The sequence below is a fragment of the Babylonia areolata genome, chromosome 24 (genome assembly GCF_041734735.1).
Source record: "Babylonia areolata isolate BAREFJ2019XMU chromosome 24, ASM4173473v1, whole genome shotgun sequence".
NCBI lineage: Eukaryota > Metazoa > Mollusca > Gastropoda > Neogastropoda > Buccinidae > Babylonia > Babylonia areolata.
In genome coordinates, this window is record NC_134899.1 from 71,519 (window position 1) to 82,500 (window position 10,982).

General features: G+C 50.3%; 1 protein-coding gene across 2 annotated transcripts in view; it reads left to right on the forward strand.

The window, feature by feature from the left end:
• Positions 1–227: 227 nt before the first annotated feature.
• LOC143299013 (sodium- and chloride-dependent taurine transporter-like) overlaps positions 228–10,982 on the forward strand; it is a 160,138-nt gene continuing 149,383 nt past the window's right edge. The window contains exons 1-2 of one of the 2 annotated variants that reach the window (XM_076612086.1): positions 228–421; positions 6,740–6,853. The gene's annotated coding sequence lies outside the window, so the exon portion shown is untranslated. The remainder of the gene's footprint in view (positions 422–6,739; positions 6,854–10,982) is intronic. The other variant, XM_076612085.1, reaches the window with a different exon arrangement.

Sequence of the window (10,982 nt, forward strand, 5' to 3'; positions counted from 1 at the left end):
AGCGAACGAAGGACGGCCATGACACGAAGCCTGTACATGAACAGGTGTTGCAGTCATGCCAACAACTGCTGCAACACACCACGCGGCAAACACACGCACTTTTCCAACACGCGTCCAACGCTTGCGAGCGTGTCCGCAACGCGCGAACGAATCCTGTGTCGTGCACACAGGCGCGGTGCGGCCATTTTGCTGTATTCAGAAGTGTGAGCGGACTGACGGGCGTTGGGATCAGAACACGTCGTTCACTTGCTGTGCTTCAGGACTTCACGCAGTTTGAATGGTGGCAGACTGGGGACACGCTCCACTGGTGTTGCTCCCTTGCTGAGAGTTGTCTTTGTGAGAAGGTTTCCTGGGTTTGAATCAGCTCACTGCTACACCAGGGACTGTGTTTGTCTTCAGTGTTGCTGAGAAAAATCCACTGGTGAGTTGCACCGTTTTCTTTTTCAAAGTCACGCTTTTTTATCGTGGTATTTTCAGATTTTGAAGCGTCATTGGAAGATGATTTGATCTGTATTTCAGCTGTATGCTTTTGCGATCTGTTTACATTAGAAGATTTTCCCTGTTGTCTTCATTCAAACACTCTTAATTAGGGAAACCTACCTGTAGTCAAGGGCGGGAGCCCTTTTATATTTTCCCTCTTTCCCTCTCTCCATTTGTACTTATCTCGGAGAGTCCACAGTGTTTGTGATAAGCTCTGATATTTCATCTCTAAATTTGAATGGTTTAGACAGTGAGGGCAGGTGAGTTTGTGCATGTTGTACAAACACTCCAGAAATGATTGATTTATTGATTGGTGCTCTTGGAGCCAGTCGGTGGACTGGAAGTCAAGTGTAGGCCGTGCCTCCAGCGGACCGTGACGGAAGGATCGATTGGAAGCCAGGCTGTGCATGTCATCAACATTGATCACTTCGCGCTTCTCTGCCATTCCGGAAATCAATGGCGAAGACCACGAGGTGTGCGCAACGCCTGTCACGCACTGAGAGAGGCAAGGTACTATCGTCGTTACTGTCACGCACTGAGAGAGGCAAGGTACTATCGTCGTCACTGTCACGCACTGAGAGAGGCAAGGTACTATCGTCGTTACTGTCACGCACTGAGAGAGGCAAGGTACTATCGTCGTTACTGTCACGCACTGAGAGAGGCAAGGTACTATCGTCGTTATTGTCACGTACACTGAGAGAGGCAAGGTACTATCGTCGTCACTGTCACGCACACTGAGAGAGGCAAGGTACTATCGTCGTCACTGTCACGCACACTGAGAGAGGCAAGGTACTATCGTCATCACTGTAACGCACACACAGAGAGACAAGGTACTATCGTCGTCACTGTCACGCACTGAGAGAGGCAAGGTACTATCGTCGTCACTGTCACGCACACACAGAGAGGCAAGGTACTATCGTCGTCACTGTCACGCACACTGAGAGAGGCAAGGTACTATCGTCGTCACTGTCACGCACACAGAGAGAGACAAGGTACTATCGTCGTCACTGTCACGCACACAAAGAGAGACAAGGTACTATCGTCGTCACTGTCACGCACACAGAGAGGCAAGGTACTATCGTCGTCACTGTCACGCACACTGAGAGAGGCAAGGTACTATCGTCGTCACTGTCACGCACACAGAGAGGCAAGGTACTATCGTCGTCACTGTCACGCACACAGAGAGGCAAGGTACTATCGTCATCTCTGTCACGCACACAAAGAGAGACAAGGTACTATCGTCGTCACTGTCACGCACACTGATAGAGACAAGGTACTATCGTCGTCACTGTCACGCACACAGAGAGGTAAGGTACTATCGTCGTCACTGTAACGCACATACAGAGAGACAAGGTACTATCGTCGTCACTGTCACGAACACTGAGAGAGGCAAGGTACTATCGTCATCACTGTCACGCACAGAGAGAGACAAGGTACTATCGTCGTCACTGTCACGCACACAGAGAGGCAAGGTACTATCGTCATCACTGTCACGCACACAGAGAGACAAGGTACTATCGTCGTCACTGTAACGCACACACTGAGAGACAAGGTACTATCGTCGTCAATGTCACGCACACAGAGAGACAAGGTACTATCGTCGTCACTGTCACGCACACAGAGAGGCAAGGTACTATCGTCGACAGTGTCACGCACTGAGAGAGGCAAGGTACTATCGTCACTGTCACGCACACAGACAAGGTACTATCGTCGTCACTGTCACGCACAGACAGAGACGCAATGTACTATCGTCGTCACTGTCACGCACTGAGAGAGGCAATCTACTATCGTCGTCACTGTCACACACTGAGAGAGACAAGGTACTATCGTCACTGTCACGCACACAGAGAGACAAGGTACTATCGTCATCACTGTCACACACACTGAGTGACACAGAGAGACAAGGTACTATCGTCGTCAGTGTCACGCACACAGAGAGGCAAGGTACTATCGTCGTCACTGTCACGCACACAGAGAGGGAAAGTACTATCGTCGTCACTGTCACGCACACAGAGAGACAAGGTACTATCGTCGTCACTGTCACGCACACTGATAGAGACAAGGTGCTATCGTCGTCAGTGTCACGCACACTGAGAGAGACAAGGTACTATCGTCGTCAGTGTCGCGCACACTGAGAGAGACAAGGTGCTATCGTCGTCAGTGTCACGAATTGAGAGAGACAAGGTACTATCGTCGTCACTGTCACGCACGCTGAGAGAGACAAGGTGCTATCGTCGTCAGTGTCACGAACTGAGAGAGACAAGGTACTATCGTCGTCACTGTCACGCACTGAGAGAGACAAGGTACTATCGTCGTCACTGTTACGCACACACAGAGAGGCAAGGTACTATCGTCGTCACTGTCACGCACACTGAGAGAGACAAGGTACTATCGTCGTCACTGTCACGCACTGAGAGAGGCAAGGTACTATCGTCGTCACTGTCACGCACACTGAGAGAGACAAGGTACTATCGTCGTCACTGTCACGCACACTGAGTGACACTAAGAGAGACAAGGTACTATCGTCGTCACTGTCACGCACACAGAGAGTTAAGGTACCATCGTCGTCACTATCACGCACACAGAGAGACAAGGTACTATCGTCGTCACTGTCACACACAGAGAGGCAAGGTACTATCGTCGTCACTGTCACGCACAATGAGAGAGGGAAGGTACTATCGTCGTCACTGTCACGCACACAGAGAGACAAGGTACTATCGTCGTCACTGTCACGCATACAGAGAGACAAGGTACTATCGTCGTCACTGTCACGCACACACAGAGAGGCAAGGTACTATCGTCGTCACTGTCACGCACTGAGAGAGGCAAGGTACTATCGTCGTCACTGTCACGCACACTTAGAGAGACAAGGTACTATCATCGTCACTGTCACGCACACTGAGAGAGACAAGGTACTATTGTCGTCACTGTCAAGCACACACAGAGAGGCAAGGTACTATAGTCCTCACTGTCACGCACACTGAGAGAGACAAGGTACTATCGTCGTCACTGTCACGCACACAGAGACAAGGTACTATCGTCGTCACTGTCACGCACACACAGAGAGACAAGGTACTATCGTCGTCACTGTCACGCACACACAGAGAGGCAAGATACTATCGTCGTCACTGTCGCGCACTGAGAGAGGCACGGTACTATCGTCGTCACTGTCACGCACTGAGAGAGACAAGGTACTATCGTCGTCACTGTCACGCACTGAGAGAGACAAGGTACTATCGTCGTCACTGTCACGCACACACAGAGAGGCAAGATACTATCGTCGTCACTGTCGCGCACTGAGAGAGGCACGGTACTATCGTCGTCACTGTCACGCACTGAGAGAGACAAGGTACTATCGTCGTCACTGTCGCGGACTGAGAGAGGCAAGGTACTATCGTCGTCACTGTCACGCACTGAGAGAGGCAAGGTACTATCGTCGTCACTGTCACGCACTGAGAGAGACAAGGTACTATCGTTGTCACTGTCACGCACACACAGAGAGACAAGGTACTATCGTCGTCACTGTCACGCACACAGAGAGACAAGGTACTATCGTCGTCACTGTCACACACACAGAGAGACAAGGTACTATCGTCGTCACTGTCACGCACTGAGAGAGGCACGGTACTATCGTCGTCACTGTCACGCACTGAGAGAGGCAAGGTACTATCGTCGTCACTGTCACGCACACTGAGTAACACTGAGAGAGACAAGGTACTATCGTCGTCACTGTCAGGCACACAGAGAGACAAGGTACTATCGTCGTCACTGTCACGCACACACAGAGAGGCAAGGTACTATCGTCGTCACTGTCACGCACACTGAGAGAGACAAGGTACTATCGTCGTCACTGTCACGCACACTGAGAGAGACAAGGTACTATCGTCGTCAGTGTCTCGCACACAGAGAGGCAAGGTACTATCGTCGTCACTGTCACGCACACTGAGAGAGGCAAGGTACTATCGTCGTCACTGTCACGCACACTGAGAGAGACAAGCTACTATCGTCGTCACTGTCACGTACACACAGAGAGGGAAGGTACTATCGTCGTCAATGTCACGCACACTGAGAGAGACAAGGTACTATCGTCGTCACTGTCACGCACACTGAGAGACAAGGTACTATCGTCACTGTCACGCACTGAGAGAGGCAAGGTACTATCGTCGTCACTGTCACGCACACAGAGAGACAAGGTACTACCGTCGTCACTGTCACGCACACTGAGAGAGGCAAGGTACTATCGTCGTCACTGTCACGCACACTGAGAGAGACAAGGTACTATCATCGTCACTGTCACGCACACACAGAGAGACAAGGTACTATCGTCGTCACTGTCACGCACTGAGAGAGGCAAGGTACTATCGTCGTCAGTGTCACGCACAGAGAGAGACGCAATGTACTATCGTCGTCACTGTCACGCACTGAGAGAGGCAAGGTACTATCGTCGTCACTGTCACGCACACAGAGAGACAAGGTACTATCGTCGTCAGTGTCACGCACACAGAGAGACAAGGTGCTATCGTCGTCACTGTCACGCACACTGAGAGAGACAAGGTGCTATCGTCTTCAGTGTCACGCACACAGAGAGACAAGGTACTATCGTCCTCCCTGTCACGCACACAGAGAGGCAAGGTACTATCGTCGTCACTGTCACGCACTGAGAGAGGCAAGGTACTATCGTCGTCACTGTCTCGCACACTGAGAGAGAAGGTACTATCGTCGTCACTGTCACGCACACAGAGAGACAAGGTACTATCGTCGTCACTGTCACACACACTGAGAGAGGCAAGGTCCTATCGTCGTCACTGTCACGCACACAGAGAGACAAGGTACTATCGTCGTCACTGTCACGCACTGAGAGAGGCAAGGTACCATCGTCGTCACTGTCACGCACTGAGAGAGGGAAGGTACTATCGTCGTCACTGTCACGCACAGACAGAGACGCAATGTACTATCGTCGTCACTGTCACGCACACAGAGAGACAAGGTACTATCGTCGTCACTGTGACGCACACTGAGTGACACTGAGAGAGACAAGGTACTATCGTCGTCACTGTGACGCACACTGAGTGACACTGAGAGAGGCAAGGTACTATCGTCGTCACTGTCACGCACAGAGAGAGGCAAGGTACTATCCTCGACACTGTCACGCACACAGAGAGACAAGGTACTATCGTCGTCACTGTCACGCACTGAGAGAGGGAAGGTACTATCGTCGTCACTGTCACGCACACTGAGTGACACAGAGACAAGGTACTATCGTCGTCACTGTCACGCACACTGAGAGACAAGGTACTGTTGTCACTGTCACGCACACAGAGAGACAAGGTACTATTGTCGTCACTGTCACGCACACAGAGAGAGACAAGGTACTATCGTCGTCACTGTCACGCACACTGAGTGAGACAAGGTACTATCGTCGTCACTGTCACGCACACACAGAGACAAGGTAGTATCGTCGTCACTGTCACGCACACAGAGAGGCAAGGTACTATCGTCGTCACTGTCACGCACACTGAGAGAGACAAGGTACTATCGTCGTCACTGTCACGCATTGAGAGAGACAAGGTACTATCGTCGTCACTGTCACGCACACTGAGAGAGACAAGGTACTATCGTCGTCACTGTCACGCATTGAGAGAGACAAGGTACTATCGTCGTCACTGTCACGCACACAGAGAGGCAAGGTACTATCGTCGTCACTGTCACGCACAGAGAGAGACAAGGTAGTATCGTCGTCACTGTCACGCACTGAGAGAGGCACGGTACTATCGTCGTCACTGTCACGCACACAGAGAGGCAAGGTACTTAACTCTTCCTTAAGCAATAAACATTGCACTAAACAAAGCAAGTGGATAACCTTTTACATGAGCTATCGGCGTTCAAAACTATCGCCGTGAAAAGTATTTGATCCGTTTATCACATTTCCATCCCCACAAAAATGTTTGGGAAAATTTACAGACTGCAATTAGATAATCTCCATAAAAAGAAAAAAAAATTGAAACAATCCGAGCCGAATATAATTATGGCAAAATGATACACCTAAACACAACACATTTACTAATTCCCCCCAAATATTTAGAAGTAAAAGAATACTGTATTTAAAAGATTTCCACTAAAAAATAATAATAATAAAAAAAAAACATCACCCCAACCTTACAAGCAACCTAAACCTCACTCTGATGTCAACAAATATCACAAGTCACATCACTAAATTAATGTTACGAAGACAAACACAGACTCCCTTACCTGTCACCAGGTAAACAGACACGCCACTGGCCCAGAGTGAAACACAGACTCCCTTACCTGTCACCAGGTAAACAGGCACGCCACTGGCCCAGTGTGAAACACAGACTCCCTCACCTGTCACCAGGTAAACAGGCACGCCACTGGCCCAGAGTGAAACACAGACTAATACAGAAGAAGGGGGTGACAAGGGAGACGCCACCACAACTTCACTGACGGCGCCCAACAGCACACACGCTGGAACGGCGACCCGTCTCTCCTCAAAGCTCGGCATCAACAGCCCAGGGGAATCTTTCTCTCCTAAGTAGATAGATTTCTGAACTCGCTCAGAGTTTAAAAAAAAAAAAAAAGTTCAGGAGAAGGGACATGCCACACACATAAATCCCAGATATGCACGTGCAGAAGCATGAAGGAGAGATGGAGGTGAAGGAGAGGGATGGAAAGAGGGGGAGAAGGGAGAGAGAGGGAGAGAGAGGGGGGAGAGAGAGAAAGGGGGAGAAGGGATGGAAAAGAGAGTTGCACATGAACACATGCATAGCAAACGTCACGAGCCGTGACAGTCTCTCTCCTTCACTCTGTGTGTGTGTGTGTGTGTGTGTGTGTGTGTCAGTGTGTGTGTGTGTGTGTGTGTGTGTGTTCCTGATCATTCTTCCTCGTTCTCTCTCTCTCTCTTTCCCTTTCTTCAAAGTCACTTTGGTGGCCACATGAATGTCTTTTCACATGAAATAATGTATGTGTGCACAAACTCATATGTCTCTATCCCTCTCTTTCTTTCTCTTGCCCCCCTCCCGCTGTTCCCCGCCGTCCTCTCTCTCTCCCTCACTCAGGTTCCTTTAATTTCAAGAAGCACGAGGTCTTTGTCCTGAAGGATTTCTTTCTTTCTTTCTTTTCAGCAGTCAGCGGGAGCGCGAAGTGAACAGTTCTAAGAGTCCAGGGCAAGGTTTAGTCACAAGCAAGCTAACATAATTCTCTCTGAATTACGCACTTGATTCTCCGGAAGGAGTGGTGTGGGGTGGTGTGTAGGCTTTGTGCATGGGGGGAAGAGGGGTGGAGGTGGGTGAAGAAAAAATTGGACATTCAACGCCCACGTTTTGAAGGAAGTGGTGACAGAAAGAGGGAAAATGTTTTTCTTTTATTCCACCTGTTTTTCTGTCTTTTCCAAATCTCCAGAGAGAGAGAGAGAGAGAGAGAGAGAGAGAGAGATTCAGAAACTTTATTACTCAAGGATAAAGATTTTAGGAATTGCCTAGTCTTCTAATCTGTCCTTGTCACAACAAAAACAATAATGATAAACACAACAACAATAATAATGGTAAATACTACTATTACAACTACTACTACTACTGACCACTACTACTACCACCGCCACCCCTACTACTAATGATAATAATGATAATCAACACACCATCATCATCATTATAAAAAAATGAAAAGGGGAACAGTCACACACTCACACCCATCCACCGGCCCACACACATGCACACACTCATCCCAAAACACATTCACTCTTATGCATATACACATATACACACATGCATGCATGTGCTTCGTCCGTCGGGATCGACGAGGACCATCTAGTCATCCTGGGGGTGGGTGGGTTGGGCTCTGTGGGTGCGCAGATGACTGGTCAGGCCAATCCGCGCCCGGAAGGTTCTGACGCTGTGTGGACAGGGGATGGTGGCGGCTGTCGGGGACTTGCTGGCACTGCTTTTCCTGGCCTGTCTGCGTTGCTCTGCTGCAGCGATTCTGTTGGCCTCACAGGATTTGGCGCCTTTGTGGACAGCTGAACGCCACGTTGATCTGTCCATTGCATTCAGCTCCCATGTGTCGTGGCTGATGTTGAAGGCCTTCAGAGAAGCTTTCAGAGTGTCTTTGAAGCGCTTCTTTTGGCCTCCATGGGAGCGCTTGCCATGTTGGAGTTCGCCGTACAGCAGTTTCTTGGGGAGTCGGTGGTCTGGCATGCGAACTACATGGCCTGCATCAAGATGGTGTAGATGCTGGGCATGTTTGCACGAGTGCCTCTGTGTCAGGGATCTTCTCTTGCCACTTTATGCCGAGTTTTCTGAGGCTGGTGGTGTGGAAGTGGTTCAGCTTTTTGGCGTGGCGTTTGTAGACCGTCCATGATTCACATCCATAGAGCAGTGTGGCCTTGTATATTTTGAGCTTCGTCTCCAGGGTGATGCCTCTCCTGTTCCAAACGTTCTTATGGAGTCTGCCGAAGGCAGCGCTGGCTTTGGCGAGTCTGGCATTCACCTCGTCGTCCATGACAACTGTGCGAGAGAGTGTACTGCCCAGGTATGTGAACTTGTCCACCGCGTTCAGTCATTGCCAGTTGATGAAGATGTTTGGTTCAACGTAAGGCTTTCCTGGAGCTGGCTGGTGCACCACCTCAGTCTTCTTTGTGCTGATTGTGAGGCCAAAGTTGTCACAGGCAGCAGAGAACTTGTCGACACTGTGTTGCATGTCAGCTTCGGAGGTAGCGTTGAGAGCGCAGTCATCAGCAAACAGAAAGTCGTTGACGGTGTCTGTCCTCACCTTGGTTTTTGCTTGAAGCCTCCTGAGGTTAAAGAGTGAGCCATCTGTGCGGTAGCTGATGCCAATGCCTACGTCAGCGTCTCTGAAGGCATCTGTCAGCGTGGTTGAAAACATGAGACTGAACAGGGTGGGGGCAAGAACACACCCTTGCTTGACTCCGTTGGAGACAGGGAATGGTTCTGAAGTCTCTCCGTTGTCTTGGACTCGGGCCAGCATTCCATCGTGTAGTTGCCGTATGATGGTGATGAACTTTCTGGGACACCCGTACTTCGCCATGATTCTCCAAAGGCCATCTCTGCTAACAGTATCGAAGGCCTTGGTCAGATCGACATAGGTGGAGTAAAGGTCGACGTTCTGTTCCTGACACTTCTCCTGGAGCTGCCTGGCAGCAAACACCATGTCGATAGTCCCGCGTTCTTTCAGGAAGCCACACTGGCTCTCTGGTAGGAGACCTTGCTCAAGGTGCGCTGTGAGACAGTTGAGCAGCACTCTGGCCAGATTCTGACGATTTCCTTTGCGCTTGCACAGGTGTATGATGGAAGCGTCTGGGTCTCCTCCAAAGTTGGAATGGCATCCAACGACTCACTGACTGGCACCTGGGGGAGTCGGTCGATGGCTTCATCATTGATGGTGGAGGGGCTGTTCAGTACGCTGTCAAAGTGTTCAGCCCATCTCTCAAGGATCCCGTCTTTGTCAGTGATCAGGGTAGAACCATCAGCACTGAGGAGTGGAGCAGATCTGGAGGTGGTGGGACCGTAGACTTCTTTCAGGCCGTTATAGAAGTTCTTCATGTCGTTCCTGTCTGCAAAGCCCTGGATCTCATCAGCTTTGTTGCTCAACCAGGAATCCTGCATCTGCCGCAGCTTCAGCTGGATGGTGCTGCGTGCTCTCTTCAGTATGTCTTTCTTTGACTGTGACTTGGAATCTTCAATGTGGGCTCTGTAGGCTTGGCGTTTGTCTTCTAGCAGCTGCTTGATCTCAGTGCAGTTCTCATCAAACCAGTCTTTGTGCTTCCTGGCAGAAGGCCCAGGCACTCCATGGCAGTGTTGTACACCGTCTCATGCAGTGCGCCCCATGCTGCCTCCACATTCTGGTTGTCCAGCACGGTGGACTCAAGGCGTTCCTCCAGGGTGTCAGCAAAGCTCTGCTTGATGTTGCCTAGCTCCAGCTTGTTAACATTCAGGCGTTTGAGTGTTTTCATGCCCTGAGGCCGTCTCTTGGGCTGGATGCGGAGGTTGAGCTTGGAGACGATAAGGCGGTGGTCTGTCCAGCACTCGGCTCCGCACATGGCCCTCGTGACTCGTACGTCCTGCCTGTCCCTCTTCCTGACGATGACAAAGTCGATGAGATGCCAATGCCCAGAGCGAGGATGCATCCATGACATCCTGTTACGGGTAGGGAGGTAGAAGACGGTGTTTGTGATAAGAAGGTCGTGCTCGGCACATGTCTGGAGAAGTAGTTGGCCATTGCTGTTACAGTTACCAACCCCATACTTCCCAATCACGCCTTCCCAGGAGGTGCTGTCACAACCAACTCTCGCGTTAAAGTCACCAAGAATGATGAGCTTGTCTGCGTTGGGAACAGTGGTGATGACAGCGTTCAGGTCCTCGTAGAACTTGTCCTTGATCTCATCCGGGTTGGTCATGGTGGGTGCGTAGGCGCTGACAATGGTGGTATACTTCTTCCCGTTGCATAAAGGGAGTTTCATCGTCATCAGGCGA